At 38.5% G+C, this 25,250-nt stretch overlaps 1 protein-coding gene across 7 annotated transcripts in view; it reads right to left on the minus strand.

Annotated features, from left to right (window-relative positions):
* The window catches only part of ZBTB20 (zinc finger and BTB domain containing 20), a 708,962-nt gene that overhangs the window by 599,743 nt on the left and 83,969 nt on the right, over window positions 1–25,250 (minus strand). For all 7 annotated transcript variants that reach the window (XM_036017291.1, XM_036017298.1, XM_028504756.2 and 4 more), the window contains exon 2: window positions 808–852. The gene's annotated coding sequence lies outside the window, so the exon portion shown is untranslated. The remainder of the gene's footprint in view (window positions 1–807; window positions 853–25,250) is intronic.

Here is a 25,250-nt window from a genome sequence, read left to right on the forward strand (position 1 = left end):
GAGAAGTTAACAAATATTATCTAGGGGAGTGATCTAAAATATATTTGAGACTCAGAATGAAGGATTTGGAGAAAATATTTGGGAGCTAAATCAGTCAGTTTTACAATAAATCAATGTAATACTTCAAGGTCTACATCAAGTAACAATCTTTCAAACTCAGAGTAAACAAAATACGTAACAGCACAAGCAAACTGCTAACATGTTTCTCTGTGTGCTCACTCACACGACACAGCTGCAGGCAACAATTGAGCAGGTGCAACCAAGCTTTTGAGAATTCCTGCCTGTTGCCCAGGCACCACAACACCGCATGGTTGATATTTTAACAGGTGCAAACATTTTTTTTCATTCCTCTACTGCTTGAGACAGGGCAGCAGGCTGTACATCTGTAACCACTCCTTACCTAAAGCAACAACCACAGAAAATAAACTCTAAGGCAGAAAAAATGTTTGAAAATAAAGCAATAATGTCAAAAAACAGTGGATTTGCAATAATTTGACCCCATATCAGCAGTCGATTTAACAGCACAGTTCCATAAAACATTTTCTAATGTTTTACCAGCTGAATGCTTTGTAATTAAAATTATTCTGCCTCATCAAATCTTAGAAATGTTTATTTGATTCTTACAATAGAGTGAAATGCAAGGTATGCATAAAATGTACTATCTTTTGAAGCTCTCGATATTTATAAGTAATCAAAAATTAACATTTTCATATTATGAAATTTGTAAGCATTTTTAATACACAAAAATGTAATAACATGTCATTTAACACATAGATTTAGATAATTACAGGTAATTCGTATACATACCTGTGCAGCTATATGGCACAGACAGACTTGAGATTTATCAGGTCCCTGAAATGCAAAATAACTATATGAGAAAAAAATAATTTTCTAAATAGAACCAGTATTATGCTGACACAATTTCTACAGAGAAGGAAAGACTGAAGTGCTTAAAGAGGTGAGTTATTTTATATCTACATTTCCCTAGAGGATACTTCAAATCACCTTAAATGCATATGTGTGAATATACACACATAAAGTCATAAAGTCCCTTTGCAGTGTAATCAAAACAAGTACCAGCAAGGAACTAAGACTCACCATGGCCTTTAGAATGAAAATGCTTTCACTACAGAACAAGGCTAACACTTAAAAATGATTTTTTGTTTGGTATTTTTCCAAGGCTACTGCCTTTCTAACACACATATGACTACTACTATCTAAAATGAAACCACTCAGATTCATCCGATGAGGAAGAAAGTTGCTTTTGTAGAGAAGTCCACACAAATGCATAAGTAAATAAAGTAAATTTTGAATGTTTATTAACTTTAGTTACAAGAGCAAATAGAAATGAGATTGATTTCTACAATAGGGAATGTTAAAGCCACAACAGACATATAATGCTTCACCCAAACACTTTTAGAAAAGTTAAAATGAAGTAGTTATCAATAAAGAAGACAACGTAAGTCAAGCTTAAGAAAAAGTATGCAAAGTTTACAATGAGACTTGAAGTACATTTACATGCAGGTGGAAACTGTATTGTAACATGCAGTTTCCACACTACAGTGACCCTTAAAAATACTTTGTAATTCTTTCTGAAAGCAAACCAAAGTATTTAACTTATACACTTTTTCTAAGCACAGTGGATGACAGTAATATATTAAAATCAGTAGTCTATATAATATGTGCTTAAGAGTGTATAGAGGTAATAATCAATTTTGATGATGGTTCAATAAAACACCATTTTCACACACTCCTTCCTGATGAGTGTGTGAACTGCTAAAAAGTTTCTGGAAACCTATTGGGTAATATGTACCAAGAACTTAGAGTTCAAAATCTGTACTTATTAATTAGTTCTAGGAATCTGTCTTATGTAACTAAAAACAAACAGATTTATGTTAAAAAGATCATTTTTATGATACAGAAAAACTAAAAGCAGCCTAAATGTCCAACAGTAGAAAGATAATTAAATAAAACACAGCACATCAATATAAAGAAATAGTTTATAACAACCCACAAGATACCTGGTGGTACTATGTTTTAGAAACATATAGGGTAGCAACCGCATGGCCATGATGAAATTGCTTCAAAGATGAAAAAACAGAATACACAAAAATATTGAGTGATTATATTTGGATAATAGGGATATGAATGATTTTACTTTTTATTTTTATATATAGGTAACTCCACAATAAACATTTTTAAAATTATTTTATTGTTCAATTACGGTTGTCTGCATTTTCCTCCCACCCCAGCCATCCCCACCTCCCTCCCTTGCTTCCACCCTCCCCCTTGTTTTTTTTTTTGTCCATGTGTCCTTTATAGTAGTTCCTGAAAACCCTTCCCCCCATTATTTCCTCCCATCTCCCCTCTGGTTACTGACAGATTGTTCTTAATTTGAATGTCTCTGGTTATATTTTGCTTGCTTTTTTCTTTTGTTATGTTCCAGTTAAAGGTGAGAATCATATGGTATTTGTCCCTCACTGGAAAAAGTATTAGTCGGCAGGATGAGAGTAAAAGAAAAAAGTTATAAAGGGCTATATGGAAATCATAAATCTAACCTTCCTAAGTGAAGTCAATTAATTTGGTTATACATAAAATCCACCAAGTATACCCCACGGTGAGAAACTCATCCTCACTGTTTCCTCATAGAGATACAGCCAGGGTCTCTTTCATCTCACTGCTTTAGAACCTACACTAGTAAAATTCAGTAACACATTTTTAATCATTTTAGTAAAGCATCTTTAATTATGCAGAGTGAAATGATGGCAAGAACAATTTAGGACTGCAAAACTGTTCAGCCTAGTACAGACTAATTACTCACTAAGTAAACAATATTTAGTGAGCATCTATTACATGCAAAGTGTTGGGCTTGGCACTCTGATATGCTAAAAATGAATTGAAATACCTCTCTACCCTCGTAGAGCTAGCAATTTAAAAGTACTAAAAATATGTAAATATATCTTCCTATTAATTCCTGTAAACCTAAAACTGCTCCAAAAAGTATTAAACATAAACTAAAAAACTAAACAAAACAAAAAAAGTAAATTAGCTCACATAAAAATGTAAAGATACTACAGTGCAAGGCATTGTGACAGAACTGGTATACTTTAAAGCAAGAAAACATATATCAAGTTTATTCTTTTCCATTATTGAGCAAAAACTGATATTTAGTTTTTATGATAATTATGAATACATGAGTATACATAATTTATAAAATGCCCTAGTAAACTACTTTACATACTTAATTTTTTCCTTATATGATCTACTTTTTGTTAATAGAGAGTTATATAGAGAATATGATGGGATATTGATCTTATCTCAAATGCCAGACATGTAAAATTATCTCAGATTACCTAAGGCCACATAAAACATACTCAAAATTATTAACAGGCTATAGTTATTTATTGACAACCAAAGGAAACAGGGTTAAAGTAAACAGGGTTACTTGTTAACCCTGCCAAAGTCACTGTTGTAACCCTACCACCAGGGAAAGAAAAGAAGGATAGGAATAGTAAGATGAGTGCTGAGGGAATCCCTAACGACCAAAGGTAGTGGTAATGGTAGTGGTAGGGCACCATTTTGTTGTGCAGATAAAATGATGCAGCACTGAGTTTCTCTCAATAGCATTCTGTTTCCTTGTAGTCTGTCACCATAATCACCATTTGCTCCTTCTGAAGCTAGTGCCACATAATGGTTCTGAGGTTCAGCCAGTAGGGACAGCCTCTGTGAAGTGGTGCCAAGCACTAAGAAAGGCTATTCATGTGATCAATGGTCCGTAGATCTGGGCCTCACAGAGTTCTGGACAGCAATAGTTCTGTGGGGTAGGATGTGGTTAAGTGATTAGCGTTTGCTGTCAAAAAATGTGGGATTGAATTCCAGCTGCCTCTCTTCATGTGTGATCATGAGCAAGTTACATTTTGTCTGTAAAATGACAATCATGTTTTCTTCCCTATAGAACTGTGTGTGTATATTATGTTACAGGCATGAAAGGATCTAGCACAATGCCTGCTATAAAGTAAACATTGCTAAATGAAAGCTATTACTACTGTCCTAGCTGTATGAGACACGGGATGTCTGTCCCTTTAGAGTATGGGGCTAAACAGGGAGTCAGAAGATAGAAAATTGGCTTGCTCGAGATATCACTCTATTCCACAACTCATTCAAGACCTAGTCATGTGCTGGATGTTCACAGAACATCTCTGAATCAAAAAATTATAATATTAAGAGCCACAATAAGCAACCTTAAATCAGCCTTTTAAAGCACCATCCCTGTTACTAAAGAGGACGGTAGTAGGATCTAAGTAGTAACATATGCAGTAATACTGCCTATTTTTCTGAGTGAAAAATTAAGGATCACTTTCCATAATTAATTGAAACAATCAGGATATGGAAAATAAGGACAAAATGAATGTAATGGAATCAGGCCAAAGTGATATAGGCTCCTTAACAATCACTTGTGAACAGTATCACCTTTATATATATTCTAAAGAGACCCTGCAAATACCCTGAGCACACATTGCAACGCAAGGCTTGCAAACAGAAGTTTAAAAAGATATTATACTCAGCTTTTCTCTTAGAGTTTTGGAACACATAAATGAATGCATACTGCTGTTGTTCTAGTCCTCATTTCTGCTTTGATTTGGAGGGCAGCACAGAGTTTATCTGTCCTCTACAATGGTTGGCCCTGGCTAGAGATGGAAAAGGGGGTTCTTAACAGTGTCTCTCGAGCCATTAATAAATCTTAGAGTTAATTCATTCAAGACACTGAAAAGGGGCTTGGGCTGGGTCTGGAAGGACAGTAGCTCCGTCAAAGGGCTCTGAATCTAAATTTAGATTAAGAAACATTTATTTCCCTTATGACTGAATAAGCATCCTCATGAACATTTTAAGTACTTTACATTTTAAATTTGATCTATTTTGAGAAGATATACTATGTAATCCCAAATACTTTAATTTTATGTAATGTGTATTTACTTGTTCTAGACCCACTAATGAGCTGGGAGTTCTATCATTATTATATTGTTATTATAAAATATAAAATATAAACTTTAATCATCCATCAATCCAATTTAATTTTTTAAAATTGTAGTGCCCCAACTTGGGTGTGGTTTATTTGAACAGAAAGATTATAAAGACTAAAAAGAACTTTAATTTTAAAAGTTGACCTGAAAAACTTATTATGCTTAATTTTGCAAATTACTGAGACTTAGCCCTTCATGCTTAAAAATCTATCTTTCTATCAGAAAAAGAAAATATGAGCAGCAACAGTTATCTACTTTTCAACTCTGTGAACTAGAAACAGATAAAGTGCAATAAAGAAAAAAGAAAGAAATTATTTTTTAAAAAAAACACCCCTCGGCCCCGGCTGGCATAGCTCAGTGGATTGAGCGTGGGCTGCGAACCAGTTTCGCAAGTTCGATTCCCAGTCAGGGCACATGCCTGGGTTGCAGGCCAGGGCCCCGAGCAACCACACATTGATGTTTCTCTCTCTCTCTCTCTCTCTTTCTCCCACCCTTCCCTCTCTAAAAATAAATAAATAAATAAAAAATTAAAAACAAAACAAAACAAAACAAAACACCCCTTAATCCAAGGGCACAGTTGGTCTGTCTAGACCTTAGGTCAAACCAATCATAATAAAACTACAAAATACATAAACAACTAAATTTACTTTAAAAAATGCTACATTGGAATTTTCTAGCATTGATGACTACCACTTAAAATGAAAAATTTAACATCAAACTTTACATGTAAATATCATAAATTTGAATTCTGAAGTAGAAACCTGAACTACAAGGCACTATATGTTAATAACTCTCTTTATGCTGTAATCCCTACTTCACAGTATATTAAAGAAAAAATAGTTTTTGTAATTAGTTGATTTTTTTAAACTTCTTAAAATTGAAGAAGAGCTAGTCAGGATAATGAGCAAAACTGAAATTTAGATTAACATTAAGATTTATATTTTCAAAACACTCTCAACTTGAAGTTATAACTATGAAAAGGAATCATTTGTTTCTGGGGAATGTGAAAATTCTACTGAACTGCTTGTACAAATGCATCTCTTGGATCTTAGTTTAAGTGTGATCTCCTCCAGAACCTGATGTTCTGTGCTTAATCTTGTTCTAATAGTCATCACACTGCATTATAACTATCTTTCCACATAAGACTGTAAATGTGGGGTCAGTGATTTTATCTTACTCATCATTACATCTCTAGTTCTTACCACAATACCTAATAAACAGTAAGTATGGCTTAAATATTGGTTAAAGGAATTTTGAATGAATTGTGCTACCATCTATTTGTGATGATTAAAAAGATTCACACTGCATAAATATTAGAAAATGACATTTCTAAACAAATTATTTTTCAACCTTTGAAAGACTAACCTCTCCGCTGACTGGTGTGGCTCAGTGGATTGAGTGTGGGCCTGTGAACCAAAGGGTTGCTGTCTCGATTCCCAGTCAGGGCACATGCCTGGGTGTGGGTCAGGTGCCCTGCTAGGGGCATGCCAGAGGCAACCTATTGATGTATCTCTCACACATCAATGTTCCTCTCCCTTGACTTCTCCCTCCCAGCAACATTAAAAATAAATTAATTAAATTAAAAAAGACTAATCATACAACCTCTTTCACTTTTCCTTCCTTCTTTTCCACTTAATCATTATAAAACTAAATAATGAGAATCTGCATTTCAAATGTTTATAACAGATTAGAAAGCCAACAGGTTTGGCCCCAAGGTGGGCTGAGGTGAGCAATCCAACTCACACTTGTTAACAGACAACAACTAGTGTGACAGAAGTTGAGACTCAGAATTCTCTGAAAGAATTCTGCAGTTCCTAACCTATTGTTTGGTTCTTCTGCTCTCCCTAAGAAGCCACCTGTGGCTATTATTCCTGAGACAGATCTCCCCATTATTTTATTCTTGTTGGCATTTATGACAGTTTGAACCATTCATGTGATTATTGGTTTATATGTTTATTCTATCTCTCCCCCACCAGGTTGTATACCCTATAGAGGTCACAATATTTTGCTTGGCACTCTATATCCAGAGTTGAGTTTAGTATCTGACACACAATAAAAACTTAATAAGTATTTGTCAGATGTATAAATATGAGATTTGGAGCACCAGCTTTCAATCATGAGACAACAATATAGGTAGGCAACAGCTGTCCCTATCCTTGTTTTCTCTACATTCTGGCTTTCTCTACCACATGGAAGCCTTGATACTGTGGGTACTTTTACTGAAAATTCCATTCAATCAGTCACAAGTGTGACTCAAAACAATTCCAAATAGGCTGGAGGTAGATCATCTAGGAGAAGCAATAGAATTATAATGAGGACAGTTACTACTTCAATTAGGAGTTTGGGGTTTGAATTTTAGCTTATTAACTGCATATCCCAGTGTAACAAGGTGCAGCCAAGAGGGGGACCCTAAATAGGGATTTGGAATGGGGTCCAGAACTCAAGGTATTCAGGAACTATTAGGATGTCCTCATGACCCACCCAGGAGTGGGTTGGGGGAAGGGACAAATGGAGCAGGGCCTTTGAGAGCTGTTTCGCATAGCAACAGCCTTGCAGCTAACCTCTGGCACAGTCATTTAACACATCTATAACCTTTAACTGGTTGCTTAGATATGTTAAATAGCTGTGGCCATGCTCTCGGGCAGGGGAATGGAAGTAACTTCCCCACCAAGATGTAACTGGGGGGCAGGCCCCCTGAGTAACAGCGCCTGGGTGGGAACTCAGAGAAGATTGGCTCCAGGACATGGGGCCACACCTGCCCAGACTCATGATGGCAGCTCAGTAAAGCTGGAAGGATATGAGTTCTGGCATGTGTAGCCGACTGTAGGAGGAGTCAGAAATGGGGCTGCAGAGGAGTACTGGTGCGGGGATTTAAACCTGGATGCGGCAGCCATTGCCAGGAGAATCACGCGGCTGGGGCAGTGGGGAGAGAGCCACTCCATCTTTAGCAGAGTCAGGACTCCCGCAGCCCTGTGAGGGAGAATCACCATGTGGCTTCAGCAGAGAACCACCACTCGGCTTTGGCAGACCCCCGCAGCTTTAGAAGGGGGAAACACCACCGGGCTTTAGCAGATATCCCAGCGACACAGCTGATGGTGCCAGGAACCTAGGCAGGCCTACCAGCTGAGCACAGATTACTGGGAAGAACCGGGGGCTGCCTGAGCCACGGACTTGTATTTCTTTTCCTGAGGTATGGTACCCCAGACTGAGCAAAGGGGGCATGAAGGACTGTGTGTGTTTGTGGGTGTTTTATGGGACTTTGGGATTTTGATGAAGACATTAGGTCACTACTTTAAGTTTGTATAGCATTAAATAAACATTTCCTTTCCTTTTCACAAATCTCTGGCATTGAGAGAAGTCTTTCCTCTGATGGCAGACATAACAGAACTGGGGGTTTCTTTTGGTAATAGTATATCATCCCAGGCACCCCCCTTGCTGTTCTGTAACATCAAGGGAAACTTACATAAACTCCTTAATACTCAGTTTCGTTTTATTTGGAATGTGAGGGTTTTCTCTAATACCATAGAGTTTTGAACAGCAATTGAATGAGTATACACACACACACACACACACACACACACACATACATGAAAGCAGCTACTAGTATAATTTCTGGCATTTAGGAGAAAGACTCTCTACAATAGTTCCTGTACATTGGCCAGCCAGTATCTACAGAAAGAGAGAGATAAGTTGACTAAAAGGCCAGGAGCAGGCATTTCAGGTAGAGAAAAATGGAAGAAACAGGGCTCAAAGCATGGAAAAAAGTTAAGTAGGTGTTAGGGACAATAAGCTATAAAAAACAGAAAATGAGAAAGTTGTAGAAATATAACACCAGTTAGAAATGGAAAGAGATTTAACATTATAGAAAAATTGCCAAGAAATCTACTAGCTTCTTCCTTAGGTGACACAGCCTTCCCCTCATATAAATAAAATAACTGCTACTATAGGACTTCCAGCAAGATGGAGGAATAGGTGGACGCACTGTACCTCCTCGCAAAACCAAGATTAGAACAACAATAATTTACAGACAGAATAACATCCAGAAGTGACAGAGGATTTATCTGAATGGAAGTCGAACAGCCAAGAAGTTGAAGTAGACTCGTACATCCAGACTGGTAGGAGACAACGAGCCAGGCGGGCGCGGGTCAGCGGCACGTGGAGGTCGGGGAAAATCTGGTGCAAAATCGGCGCGACAGCCATCGGGGCGCAAGAACGTAGCGGTGATCCCTGAGTACGCAACCTGCAGCTGGCGGACCCAGTGAGGCAGCGATTGTGGACCAGGGCAGAGCTTGCAGCCCAGGATCCCAGAGAAGGGTCTGAGCCCAAGAGAACGGAACTACCGCCATTGTTCCCTCCAGTCCCCGCTCCCGCCCCCGACCCCACATATAACGTCACAATCTAGCGACTGGGGTGCCCAGCCCCGGTGAACACCTAAGGCTCTGCCCCCCACTGTAACAAGAGCGACCAGACCGGGAAAAAAAAGGAAAAAAATAAAAAGGAGAGACAGGGAAAGATATGTTTCCAACAGAACAGATGAGTGCCCCAGGACTCATCCTTTTGAGCGACCAAGAAATAGCCAATCTATCAGATGCACAGTTCAAAACACTGGTGATCAGAAAGCTCACGAATTGGTTGATTTTGGGCTCAAATTAGATGAAAAGATGCAGGTTACCATAAAAGAGATGCAGGAAGATACACAGAGGAGAGCCAATAGTGAAAGGAAGGAATATGAGTCTCAAAACAATACAGTGGACCAGAAGGAAGATAGAATCAACCAAGCAGGAAAGCATGATGAAATAAGAATTCAAAAAAACAAAACCAAGGAAAATCTTAAGAGCATCCAGGACACCTTTAAATGTTCCAACATCCAAATTATAGGGGTACCAGAATGGGAAGGGGAAAAGCAACAAATTGAGCACGTATTTGAACAAATAATAAAGGAGAACTTCCCCAATCTGGCAAAGGGAACAGTCTTCCAAGAAATCCAAGAAGCTCAGAGAGCCCCAAAGAAGTTGGACCCAAGAAGAAACACTCCAAGGCACATCATAATTACATTAGCCAAGGTAAAAATGAAGGAGAGAATCCTAGAAGCAGCAAGAGATAAGGGGGCAGTAACCTACAAAGGAGTTCCCATCAGACTCTCAGCTGATTTCTCCAAAGAGACCTTACAGGCAAGAGGGGGCTGGAAAGAAATATTCCAAGTCATGAAAGACAAGGACCTACATCCCAGATTGCTCTATCCAGCAAAGCTCTCATTTAGAATGGAAGGGAAGATAAAGTGCTTTGCAGATAAGGTCAAATTAAAGGAGTTCATCATCACCAAGCCCTTATTTTATGAAATGCTAAAGGGACTTATCTAAAAAAAGAAGATAAAGAAAAGACATGTATAGTAAAAAAACAGCAAACTCACAATTATTAACAACCACACCTAAAGCAAAACCAAAAGAAACTAAGCAAACAACTAGAACAGGAACAGAACCACAGAAATGGAGGGCACATGGAGGGTTAGCAATAGGGGGGTGGGAGGAAGAGAGGGGGGAAAAGGTATAGAGAATAAGTAGCATAGAATGTAGATTGAAAATAGATAGGGGGAGGGCAAGAATAGTACGGGAAATGTAGAAGCTAAAGAACTCATAAGTATGACACATGGACATGAACTAAAGGGGGGGAATGTGGGTGGGAGAGGGGGTACAGGGTGGAGGGGAAGGAAGGGGGGAAATGGGACAACTGTAGTAGCATAATCAATAAAATATATTAAAAAAAGAAAAAAATAATTGCTACTATAATACTTAGGAGAAAAATCAACTGAAATGTACATTAAACACATCAAAGATTTAACATTCTTCACATGGCTTCACATGCTGGAAACTCAGCCTGTGTAAATATAGCCATGAACTTTATTATTTACTATGATAAAGTAACAGCATATCCTCCTGTATGTACTACCTGCAGAGTTATGAAAGACAAATGTGTACTTGCTCTTTAGGTACCGTTAACAAGGCAGCCAAATATAGAGTTAGGTCCTTTCTTTGCATTTTGTGCTTATTAGACAGTGGCTACCAACATGCGCAAAGAAACTTGGTGTCATGAAAATTCTAATAAAATTCTTTTTTTCACACTTAGTTGCTTTCATTCCCTCACTATTTTAGTCAAACTTATGTCAGCTCCCTCAATAAAAGTATTTTCTGCCTAAGTCATTATCTTTCTAGTCTGCTTGTGTGTAAGTCCGAGTGTGTATGTATTATTTCCTTTGTTCTTTGATAAAGAAAGAGAATAAAAAGTGTTAGATGTGGGAGGCTGCTCTGCGTGGCGTGGGCCCAGCTCCCACTGGGAGATGTACAGTACCCATGCCCATGGATAGGTTTTCCTGTGGGGAATCAGGCCTGCAATGTACCTAGGCTGTTATGAGTCTTGCTTTTTGCTAAAACTCCCTCACCCTGAATTGAGGACATTTACTGCAAAGCAACTTCCTAAAAACCTAGCTAAACCTCCCAAGGATGAGTGTAACCAGTCCAACTACTTTTGTCTTTTCATTTGCAAATATCCCTCTTCTGTGATGTGATTACTAGCATCCTCTCCTTTATTTTCTGTATAAGGTAACCACCTAAAGTGAGCCTGTGCATAGTTAATGAGGACCATCTTGTAATGTGCCCAGTAAGACAATAAAAGCTCATTGGAGCAAGGGCCGAGGTTTTTGCTCCCCTTGAGAGAAAAGCCTTGCCATCCTTTTTCCTCCACCGGATTCGGTAATCCATGTGAATGTCTCATTTCATCCATAATGACGTGGACCCCAGGAGCCAGGGTCTGCATCAGTTAGATACATTGCTTATCAAAAGTAGCCACTATGCCTCCTTACTTCAAGAGTTGCCTACCTCCTACCAATAAGGTCATGAAAAAGTTTGAATTCACAGCCTTTGTGTACCTGTAGTAATAAACTGCTATCTTAATAGTCTGTGTTCTCTACAAGCCTTTAGTCTTCATGAGGGCTAGAATCTTGTCTATCTGTCTTTTATATCATCACCACCTAGTTCAGGGACAGGCACACAGCACAGCCATTGGATATTTTATTGATTTATTAAACAGGTATTTATGGAGCACATACTATGTGCCAGATATTATTCTAGGAGATGAAAATAGAAGACTAAAAAACAGATGAAAGTTTCTGAACCCATGCAGATTATATTTTTGTGTGGACAACAACTGATAATAAGCAAGACAAACAAGTTAAATATACAATATGATAGACAATGGTCCATGCTAAGGAATTAAAATAAATCAAGGAAGGAAGAAATAAATGCTGGGATGGAAGAGTTGGGGTTGAAATTTTAGATAGGAGGCCAGTGATAGTATTGTTACAGGGTGCAGCCAAGAGGGGGGAACCCAAATAGGCATTTGAAATGGGGTCCAGAACTCAAGGTGTCCAGGAGATTTTAAGGTGTCTTCACCCCTTCCCCCACAGGTATGAGTTGGGGGAAGGGACACACAGAGCAAGAACATGCAGGGCAGCTTTGCAGCTAATCCATGGCATGGTCATTTAGCATACCTATAGCCTTTGGCTGGTCACTTAGATATGCTAAATAGCTATGGCCATGCTCAAGGCCAGGGGGATGGAAAGGGACCTTCCCCCCAAGATGGGACCTGGGAGGCAGGTCCCCTGAGTTACAGCGCCTGCGTGGGAACTGGGAGAAGACTGGCTCCATGACATGGGGTGACCCTGCCCAGACCCACGATGGCGACCAGAAAAGCTGGAGAAGACAGCAGATTGAGGGCAAGTGTGCCCAAGTGTAGGAGGAGTCGGAAATGGGGCTGCAGAAGATTGGCGTGGGGGATTTAAACACGGACACGGCAGCCATTGAGGGAGAAACCACTCGGCCTTGACGGAGTGGAGACTCCTGCAGCCCTGAAAGAGGGAGAACCACGTGCCTGGCAGGGTGGGGACCCCCACAGCTTTAGAAGGGGGAACCACCACCTGGTTTTAGCAGAGATCCCGGCGACTCAGCTGAGGGTGCCGGGAACCCAGAGAGGTCTCCCAGTCGAGAGGGGGTTCTAACTGGGAAGAACCAGAGGACTGCCTGAGCCATGGGCTTCTATTTCCTTTCCTGAGATACGGTACTCTGGAGTGGGCAAAGGGGGAAGGAAGGAAGGACTGTGTGTTTGTGGGTGTTTTTAGGGACTTTAGGATTTTTTTTTGATAAAGACATTAGGTCACTACTTTAAGTTAGTATAGCATTAAATAAACATTTTCTTTCCTTTTCACGAATCTCTGGCATTGAGAGACGTCTTTCCTAGGGCAGTGGACAAAACGGACCTGGGCCTTCTTTTAATAATCGTATATCGTCCCAGGCCCCCCTTGTGTGTTCTGTAACAGTATCATTGAAAGATCACATTCAGGTACAGGCCTAAAATACATGTAAATGAGGGAATTCGTTAGAAAGCTATCCTCAGAGAAAAGGCATTCAAGCCAAAGGAATGGGAAGTGCAAAGGACTCCTCACAGCAGTATTCTCTTCTGTTTTCTATTGAAATGTCAGGCTAGATACTCACAGAAATTATCCTGTTAAAACACAATTGTGCTACATTTAAAAGAGGAAACACACAAACGTACACAAATGAAAACATTCCGAAAGTTTGACCTCACCAGAAAGAAGATAAAATTCCAAAGAGATAGAAAAATAAGGGTTGTGAGGGCAAGACATTTGGTGTTATTATAGTACTACCACAACAAACCAAGAGTATTATCTAATTCAGTAATAACCAGGGAACCTCAGGGACACAAAGCATGTTTACAACCATGACAATCACAGAGAACAGCAAATAAGAATATACAAGGGATAGGCAGAAAAAGAAAATTCACTATATCAGGATGCCCTCAACAACTGGGAACACATGGGAGTCTCAAAGAAAAAAAACAAACTGTAATATAGAAGAGCTCACATATCCAAAACATGAAGAAAGGTTTTCTATAAATGAGTCAGCAGACACAAAAATTCTTTAAACCGAATATGACTGTTAAGTTAAAAAAAATGAACACAGCACAGTCTTTGGAACTAAAGTAACAGAACATTAGTCTCACAACTTAGAGAAACTTTTAAAATGATAAAAAATTTAAAAAGAGGGGCAAAAATAAAGAGCAAAAAGAAGATTTAAGAAATAAAAATGAGATTTATAGGGAAAACTTTAGATTAAATTAACTGAAATGAGGCTATATCACATTCTAAATAAAAGCATTATTAAAAATAAAGATGGCCAATGATTGAAATAAAAAAAAAAAATAATAAAAATAAATAAAGATGGCCATTAAATAATGAAAAATAATTCTACAACAAGATACAGGGTGGGGCAAAAGTAGGTTTAGAGTTGTTCATATGAAATATGACACATTAATAAATAACACAAGATAAACTGTTTCACATACAACTGTAAACCTAGTTTTGCTATACCTTGTATACTCATGTATATCTCAGCAATATTAAAAGAATGAAATTTAAGGCAGACAAAGAAAGACAAACACCATAAAATTTCACTTATATGTGGAATACCAAAAACATAAACAAAGGTAAATAAGACAAAACAGAAAAGGTTCTGGTTGTATAGCCCAGTTGGTTAGAGCGCCGACCCGATACACCAAGGTGCAATCCCTGGTCAGGGCCCATGGAAGAAGCAACCAATGAACACACAAACAAATAGAACAACAAATTGATGTATGTCCCTCTCTGTCCCTGCTCCTCTCTCTTTCTCTTTAAAAATCAAATGAAAAGGAAACAAAACAAAAAGAGACTAACGGGTAAAGAACAAACTGAAGGTTGACATAAGGGAGGAGGGTGGGGGGAGAGCAAAATGAGTTAAGGGGAGTCACATAAAAAATAAAAATAAAAATTTAGCAATATAAAGAAGAAACACCCTTCATATATTCCAGGAATCTCCTTTCCATCCTCAGTTTGTTTAAATAAAAGTAAATAAAGGTAAAAATAAGGGTAAATATAATATATCCTCCTTTCATACTTTTATTCATATTTGAGAGCTGAAGTAAAATTTGTGACATCATTTTATGTGATACTTCCTGTAGGTAGAGGAAATAATAATAATACATTTAAAAGTGTGGAGAAGCAAAGGGACTTAAGGGACATAAAATTTCTTCACTTCATTTGAAGTAATAAATTATCATTACCAGTAAAAGAAAAACAAACAAAAAACCCACAAATAACATGATGCTCAAGATTAAAAGCTTTCTGTCTAAAATCAGAAATACATAAACAAAAAAAAAACATTTTTTAATAAAGTCAACATTTTCACTTCCAGTCAAGATGGTGGCATGGAGACACACAGCTCACCTCTTCACACAACCACATCAAAATTACAACTAAATTATAAAACAACCATCACTCAGAACCATCAGCAATTGGATTGAATAAAAGTCTGACAACTGGAATTAAAAACACATCCATCCAGTGTGGTTGGAGGGGTGCAGACACAGAATGGACTGGTCCCACATCCATGTGTGCTGGATGAAAATTCAGGAAGGATATCTCAAGAGTTAGGAGTACCAAAATCACACCAAGTCCCCGAGCCCAGGATTTCAGTGCCAGGAGGGTAAGTTGCCATAACTTCTGGCTGCAAAAACCAGCAGGGGTTGGGTCAATAGAAGAAACTCTTATTGTCCCAAGCACTTCCTATTTGAGAACGCACACATGGACATACTCAGACTCAATCCTTCTGAGCTGTAGCACCAGGATAGTGGCTTGAAAGGCACCAGTGGCATATAGGCAGGAATTTAAGTGTCTGGCATCCAGGTGAAAACTGGCAGACAGCTCTCTCCCAGAAAAGAGGCTGCTTGTCTCTTTTAGAGGCCACAGCCTCTCAGAGGCCATTGTCCCTAACCCAACAGAGCCACAGAAACAGTGAGTGGGTACCACATCTGAGGCCCCATTAACCTGGCTAACACTATTTGTCCCACCTTAGAGATACATTACATCTTTTAAAATTGGCCTTCAGGTTTCTGAAGTTATGCTTATTTTCCCACTCTTCTCCTTATTCCTTTCTAGATTGGATGATTTCTATAGATCTTCAAGTTTACTGACTACTATTTCAGTCACTTCCATTATGCTATTATGCCCACTCAGTAATTTATCAGATAATGTTTTCATTTAGTGTGTGTGTGTGTGTGTGTGTGTGTATATATATATATATATACACACATTTATTTTTATTCCTCCATTGAGATTTCCTACCTTTTTATTCATTTTTACCATATTTTCTTTTATTCATTTGGCATAGTTGTAACAGCTACTTTAATTTCCCTGCCTGATACTTCCAATATCTAAGTCATTTCAAGAATGTCATCTATTGATTTTCTTTTTCCTTGGAAAAGGATTACAGTTTATTGTTTCTTTGTTTGTTTTTTAAAAAACTAATTTTGCATTTTATTCTAGACACTGTCAGTGATAATTGTGGATATTCTGGATTGTGTTATAGAAAGCCAGACAGTGTTAATAATTTTCTTTTATTGGGCAATTCACCTGCGTACTCTGAAACTTTAAACTCTGCCTGTTAAGTCTGCCTTATACATGTGTGGTTCAGGGATCAGCCAAAGAGTTAGGTAAAATTTATATACAAAATTTGAAGTTCCCCATCTCTGTCTCTTTCATTTCCTGTGTTACCTCTCACTCTCTGCTATCAGTGTTGCTACCCAAGTTCCCCTACAAAAAGTTGTGCGCTTTCTGTTGAAGTTTAGTTTCCCTATGTTGCCACTACAACTTCAGATACTTGCAGGAATTCACTTCACACCATCAGGTGCTTTCTCTAAAGTCTTCCTACTATTTTTCATCCTCTAAACCTTCATATGACTATATTATATTGTTTTGTTTGTTTTGGTTTTAGTTTTGTTCAGATTTTTTGTTGTTATTTGCAGGCAGGCTGTTTGATTAGAAGTTTATTTCTCCACAACAGAACCAAAACTCTTGTGTTAAGATTAATTCTGGGAATAGAAAGCTCAAAAATGGTACCAAGAAGTACAGAAAAGAATTGGCATAAATGGGCTAGAAATATGTCGCCTGAATCTTAGAGAAACCTGAAGAAACAATGACCCATGAAGAAAAAAAGACAAAGAAGTGGGCAATAGATTTAAAGAACTACGTGCCAAAAAATAGGTAAGAATGAAAGTGAAATTTATATACATTAAATTCTCAAAAGAATTGGAGGTGGAAAAAAATGTCAGCCACATGTTTCAAGGCCAATACTCATCATATCCCAGAACAAAAGTAGAATAAATTAATAAGAAAGAATCTATGTTCAAAGTTTCTTTGTAAAGGTTTACAGTAAACCACAACAAATCTCAAAGTTTGTAAAAAAAAAATCTCAAGAATTCGCAATGATTAAGTTCCCAAATAAATTATATTGTCTAAATTTAAAAAAGCACACACTCAAGTGTAAATTTTTTTCAAATTAGCAAAAGCACATTCACTTTAGAGATGAAAATGGAGCCCATTAATCTCGGTCATTACAAGATCTGTTCTTAGACTTGATTTATAGGACAAGGGAACATCAAGTAGTAGAAGAAAAGAACATCTCATTTAAAGCTCAGCAAGAATCTAATTTCTGGACTTCAGGCCAAGATGGAGATGTAGGTAGACACACTGTGTCTCCTCACACAGCCAAAAGAAGGACAACAACAAATTTAAAAACAAAAAACAACCAGACCTAACAGGAAATCAAACTGGGGCAGAGACAGTCAGCCGGTCAAAGAGGACTCCAGGTAAGATAGCAGCTGGAGGACCAGGGTGGGCAAGGCAGTGGCTGGCAGACCCATGAAGCAGCAGATTATGGACTGGGCAGTCCCACATTTGCTTGCAGATAAACCGGGAAGAACGACTAGGGAGCGAGACAGACCAAGAAACCGAGTTTCAGTGCCTGGAAATAAAGCCTCAAACCTCTGATTGAAAACACCTGTGGGGGTTGAAGCAGCAGCAGGAGAAATTCCCAGCCTCACTGGAGAGCTCATTGGAGGGACCCACAGGACCCTAAAACATCCACAAACCAACCCACCTTGGAATCAGCACCAGAAGGGCTCAATTTGATTGTGTGCGTAGTGGAGGAAGTGACTGAAAACTTGCAGAGAGTGGAGCAAGTAGCATTGTTCCCTCTAGAACCTCTCCTCCACATACACCATCACAACCCAGTGACCTGGGCTGCCCTGCCCTGGTGAACACCTAAGGCTCTGCCCCTCACTAAGTAACAGGCACATCAAGACACACACACACAAAATGGCCCAAATGAAAGAACAGATCAAAGCTCCAGAAAAAAATACAACCAAGCAGCAAAGAGATAGCCAACCTATCAGATGCACAGTTCAAAATACTGATAATCAGGATGCTCACAGGATTGGTTAAAGTTGGTCAGAAATTAGATGAAAAAATGAAGGCTATGCTAAGTGAAATAAAGGAAAATGTACTGGGAAACAATGGTGATGGGAAGGAAACTAGGACTCAAGTCAACAGTGTAGACCAGAAGGAAGAAAGAAACATTCAACCAGAACAGAATGAAGAAACAAGAATTCAAGAAAATGAGGAGAGGCTTGGGAACCTCTAAGACATCTTTAAACATTCCAACATCTGAATCATAGGAGTACCAGAAGGAGAAAAGGAAGAGCAAGAAATTGAAAACTTATTTGAACAAATAATGAAGGAGAACTTGCCCAATCTGGCAAAGGAAATAGACTTCCAGGAAGTGCAGGAAGCTCAGAGAATCCCAAAGAAGTTGGACCCAAGGAGGAACACACCAAGGCACATCATAATCACATTAGCCAAGATAAAAGATAAGGAAAGAATCTTAAAAGCAGCATGAGAAAAGGAGACAGCTACCTACAAAGAAGTTCCCATACAACTATCAGCTGATTTCTCAAAAGAGACCTTACAGGCAAGAAGGGGCTGGAAAGAAGTATTCCAAGTCATGAAAGGCAAGGACCTACATCCAAGATTGCTCTATCCAGCTAAGCTTTCATTTAGAATGGAAGGGCAGATAAAGTGCTTCTCAAATAAGGTCAAGTTAAAGCAGTTCATCATCACCTAGCCTTTATTAAATAAAATGTTAAAGGGATTTATCTAAGAAAAAGAAGATAAAAAATACAAACAGGAAAATGACAACAAACTCACAGTCATTAACAACCACAGCTAACACAAAAACAAAAACTAAGCAAACTAGAACAGGAACAGAACCACAGAAATGGAGATCACATGGAGGGTTAGCAACAGGGGAGTAGGAGGGGGAGAGAGGAAGAAAATGTACAGAGAATAAGTAACATAAATGGTAGGTAGAAAATAGACAGGGGGAGGTAAGAATAGTATAGGAAATGTAGAAGCCAAAGAACATATACGTATGACCCATGGACATGAACTAAAGGGGGGGAATGTGGGTGGGAGGGGGTATGCAAGGCAGAGGAGAATAACGGTGGGAAAATGTGGCAACTGTAATAGCATAATCAATAAAAAATATTTTAAAAATCTAATTTCTGCAAGAGAGCTATGATTTGAAATAATCTCATACTTTTTCCCTCCTTTGGTATGTCCCTGGATCTAATTCTATTATGTTACAGTGAAAAATTGTGTCCCCCATCTCCATCGTTCATCAGAAGATGTGGTTCTACCAGTAGGGATCTTTGGGACCTTGGACAAATCCCTTTACCTACCAAGGTTTTAGTTTACCCATGTGAAATATGATGCCAAAACACAGGGTGTCTCATTTTCAACTGTCACATTCTATGACTATAAATTGCCTTATTTCCAAATTCCTCAATTTTTTAGTTCTTCTTGTATGATTTCTACAAAACAGGTCTGGCAAATTCCTTACATCTCAGGCCCATGGAAAAAATATTCAGGAGACACAGATTATCCTTTTAGAAAAGTGAAGGGGAAAAAATGCAGCCCCCATAAACAGTCTCGAGTAAAACATCAACTGGCATCTGAAGTTGTTATATCTATGAAGATAAAAAGCTTGTTTGCATCAGCACTTCAAGTGAGATAACTTTGTAAATGGTATGTTAAAATAATTTTAAATTTGAAGATTAAATAACTGGATATTTGTCATGAATTTCAAAATAAGATGCTGCAATATTAAGATTTTGAGAACTTTAGATCTATCCCTTATTAAAATAAAAACCTCTGCTTAGAAACAAAAAAAGAAAACAGGGTAAGTAGTACAATGCTGTTTACAACTGTCTGGATTATATTCATTCAAAAAGTAACCTTAATAAACATATGTTGAGCACTTCGTTGGTACAAGGTACTATCTTTGCACTGAGAGACACATACATATAAGAACTTGGTATTTGCCTTTAAAGACTATAATTTACCAGAAGCAATACATACTAGAAGAAATGCACACATAAATAATAATAGTGCATAACAGGAGGAGGTACCATAAATATTATGAGCAAAAAGAGAGAGAAAGAATCCTGTGCCTCAGACTTTGCACCCTGCAGGGAAGTAAGCTAGTAGGAATCACACTGTAGGAGATGGCCAACCCCACAGCACACAGGACAGTTAGAACTAGCCAGGGAAGCAGGGAATGATGGAATGGCTAGAGAAGCCTGGATAAATAGGGGCAGACCTGTAGACCTGGAGGACCATGAGTTAGTTGATGATCTAACAGTTGCTCACCTGGAAGACAGAATCTAATTCCTGGGCAGAAGGCCAGGAATCAGGGCTGATTCTGTGCAACTGGGAGTTGAGAAAAAAGAGCAATCGAGTTATGGGGAAAAAGGCATTCCAAGCTGAGAAACTATCAAGAACAAACTTCTATCATAGGAGAAAGAATTTTGAAATGTTGTTTTCTACCTTGTGAATATGTCACTATAGGCAAAAATTATCTGAAAAACTAACAATTTCTATAGTTTGCCAATTCCGGCAGGCTAAATTAAATGAAAACAAAATTACCTTCAAATTCCTGTTTACAACTTCCTACCCCTAAAAGGCTATTTATATAACTCATATTCATAAATGAGTTGCATCCCTTTTAAATCATTCTATTTAAGTGTGAAATGGTTGGATCAATATCACTGGTCCTCCCTTTATTTTGAAAGGGCAGTAAGAATGAATGAATCTATAATCACACTACTAACAAGAATAAGAATTTTAACTCCTTCCTTTGAAATGAAGACACCTACCTCAACCGAGAGTTTCTAAGCCTAATTTACAATTCACAAAAATCCACAAATTACATAGTGAAAATTTCCCTTATTCTTATTTTGACTATAACTTTAATGTGTTGAGTATCAGTTTTAACAAAAGGAATAAGAACAGAGTTCAGATGAAGTTTATTTCTTGCCAAAATCCATATGAGTATCAAATACCTTCCAAGCAGATTGTTTGGCTACTTAGTCGAATGAATTCTCTTGCCTTTCATTGAAGCAAACATACAAACAAACAAACAAACAGAAAAGATTTCCTCAGATGGGGCACTAAGTTGCAGTCTCCCCACACAGTGGTTAGTTGTAAGAACTAAGGGAGACAGTAAATACTTTGACCACTAGGGTACTGACACTGTAGACCACATGGCCTGTGCTCTTTCAGAAACAAACTACAACAATAGAAAAAGTGTGTTATACTTTGCCTGTGAATCTTGCTTTATAGGATGGGGGAAGGATAAATGGGAGAAAGAACTAATATTCAATTATTCCCTGTTTTGGGCTAGACACTTGTATTTTGTTATTTAATCTCATCACAAATAAATGAGATATTCATGCCATGTAATACAAGAAAGGAGTGAGATTCAAAAAGGCTGTTACTTTTGCAACACCATGTATCACCTAACTGATCCCAGTCTGACTCAAATTTCTATTGTTTCCCATGCATATTTTTGTTTATGACTCGGTTTTAGAAAGCGGCATACTTCCTTAGGATTGCAACTTTAGTAAGCAGGAGATTCCCCTCACACTGTTTCTGGGCAACCTCATTTCCCAGGTGTTACACAATGATTGTGTTTATGGACACCTCACTTTCTCTCCAGATCTAGTGTCATGGATCATCTGTAACATAGCTGAAGGAGAATCTGCCTAATGTACAACCAGAGAATTGATTTCAAAAGTGGTGAGCCTTAATACCAAGGTGGTGGAACTAGCCTATCCAGAGGCTGATGGATGAAATCCTGTCTTTGCTCCACTGATTTTCCCTCCTCGGAGTCCCCAAGGTATACTCTGCTATTGCTGGACCTGCCACTACAGTCTCCTTTCCCTTCAGGCTTCTCTCTCTGCCAAATTTATCAGGTTTGATATCACAGATATGGTCAAGTCCTAGGCCTCTAAAGAGTTTTCTGTTCTTTTTATCCCTTTTACATTGTCTTTCTCACCCAGCCTAAATTCAAGGCCCATTTGTTTTTTCTTTTGCTAATATCCTCAATTAACTTCCTGGTTTTTCTCTGCCTTGTTACCAAGATCTCTTGCATAAGCCCCTGAGACAAGAATTCGAATGTTAAGTACTTTTAGGAGATGACCCCAGGAAACACTGGTCAGGGAAAAAGGGAGTGAGGCAGAGAAGGGAAATAAGATAGCCTGCAAAGATAAGAATCAATAGTTCCTAGACCCCTGTTCTGGCCTGTGCTTCTTCCATCAGAGAGCAGAGTTAACTTCCCTCCATCTAGAATCTGGGTGGCCTTGTACCTTGCTTTGATCAATAGATCGCGGCAGAAGTCACACTGTGCCAGTTCTGAGCCAAAGTCAAAAGAATCCTGGCAGCCACCTGTTTTGATTTTGTGAGATACAAGATGCTCTGAGTAGACTAGGCAAAGAAGCTCTGAGTAGATCAGTGAGTAATAAGAAACCATGTGGAGAAAAAGAGGCCCAGACAGCCCCTGGCCACTTCACCCATCACACAGAGGCCCCAGAGTAGTAAGTAAAGCCACTGTGACATTCCTGACCCACAGAGGCAAACGAGTGACCTCTGGCATTACTAGGCAGAGCAGAACTCCCCAGCTAAGCCCAGCTACCCCACAGAATTGTGAGAAATAATAAATCCTTGTTATTTTAAGCAACTAAGTGTTGGAGTAGTTTGTTATACAGGCATAAATTAAACAAGTAGAAAGTCAATAAGGGGTACACTTATTAAGCAACCTCCTGCTATGGTAAACTGGACTTCAATCTTACTGGGACATTCTGGGAAACTGTAGAACATGCCTCACAGTTACCCTAAGTGAAGGACAAATGAGAATGCTGGGGTATTTATTTATCCACTAACTTGACACTAGTTATTTGCTTAAGGCTTCTTCTACTGACATCAACTCTTTGGCACTTCAAGCCTGCCCAATACTTGAGTCAAATTCGCTCAACACCCAGGGTAAAAACCTAAAAAGCCCTCAGGCAGGCATTTGCAACTGTCAGCTAGAAGTCTTCAGTGACAAGTCATGAGTGGAGAAATGGAAAGAGCATCAATATTAGTGAAAACCCAATCCTTGGAGCAGTCCAGATAACTACCTTCTGCACTCCTAGATTTCAGTAGCTCAACATGGTCTCACAAACTCAAAGACTATAGACACTATTCATCTACAGCCTCCACACGCAGCGGGACTCTGTATGTTGCTTAATAATCCTTCCAGGTTTCCCTAATCAACTCCCACTCCATTTCTGTATTTGACATCTATTTCCAAGTTTCCCTCTTTCCTGAAATCTATTCTGTACTCCCCCTTCAGTATCTGCAAAGAAGTCTCCTATCTCAGTAAGAAGATAAAGGCCATTAGATTGATGTACTGCTGCCTCACAAACAACTACACTCATTTTGCATACATTCTTCAATCCCTACTAATACCACAGGAAAGGATCAACCTTAATTGTATTAATTCATCTACCTCCTCACCACTGGAAATACACCCCAACCTTAGGGTTTGCCCCTGCTGTGTACTTGCCCATCTGTTTCTCTGAACACACAAATCTGATGAAGACACTGACCTGTTTGATCTGTTGAAATAGTTCCTATTACCTAAAATGTTCCTATTACCTAAAATGTACTATTTTTTTTTTCCTCACCCACCCCACAACCCTCTGCCTCTTCCCTGGCAAACTTCCCTTCATCTTTTAGTTCTCAATAGCTATCACCTCCTCAGAAAAGTCTTTAATCCTGCTGCCCCCCAATTCCCAAATCTATGCTTACTGGTCACAGCAATTTGGTCTGTATTGAAACTGGATGATTCCATTTCTTAATATTCCCACTTGTTCCCCCACTGAATTTAAGGCCCTCCAAAGCAGGGTTTTTTGGTTGTTGTTGTTGTTGTTGTTGTTTTGTATTAGAAAATTTTGAACCACAGTCTCTGTACCTGGAACACAATTGGTGCTAAATAAATATTTACTGAATAAATAAGTAAATGGGGTTCTCATTCTCCTGTCCTCACCATGCCAGAGTAACTTTAGTGAAAGCCCTATGCAGGACATAAGCCTACTGTGGCCCTTCCTCTTTCCATTCTCTTTTTCCCTTTAGTCTTCTATAAAGTATTACTTCCTTTTCAGTCTGCATACGATTTAGTAAAAAATAACAAAGCAAAATGCACTTGGTTAGGAGCTCAGGAATTCATTGTCAACCTGGAACCTTTTTGGCTTGTTATAATGCCATAGCACAACAGACTTCAACACTGGCTTCTAAAGGGAATCTGTATTCCTCATCATCAGAAATTCAGAATTTAAGTTTTAAAAGATTTTTCATAGCAAAAGCGTGTACTTGTATATTCACAGTGAGTTTCCCTAGGAAACATTTTCTAGAAATGTAAAATAACCTCTTTTGTAGTCAGATTGATAGGTCTATCAAAATCAGATTTTATATGTATTTTTACATTCATAAAGAATGAATCATTACCTTAAGAGCATGAATCATCATTTGAGGCTTATGGTCACTTCTGTCCCCTAGTACCCAGTCTGAGAGTCTTTTCTTAAATGTTAGGCCAAATTCCCTGGGAAAGGATTTGGAACATAGAATATATATTTGCCTCCTCCTTACCACATTGTCGCAAGTAGAGAATGGGGACATTTTAAATATTTAATACAATATTAATTTTACTGCCTTAAAGTGTCTAAAATCTACTCAGAGTGCTTTCTACCTGCCCCCTTCCCCACATAAACCATTTGGAAGAGGCAAGGAGGCTTTTAAAAGCTGATCTTCAAAAATATAAGGACAATAAAATTCCACCCCAATTCTTTTTTTATTTCCTGCTTCCTTAAATCCTGCATACATGTGATATTATGAAGTCTTCATGATTTTCA

Source organism: Phyllostomus discolor, chromosome 2 (genome assembly GCF_004126475.2).
Source record: "Phyllostomus discolor isolate MPI-MPIP mPhyDis1 chromosome 2, mPhyDis1.pri.v3, whole genome shotgun sequence".
Classification (NCBI taxonomy): Eukaryota; Metazoa; Chordata; class Mammalia; order Chiroptera; family Phyllostomidae; genus Phyllostomus; species Phyllostomus discolor.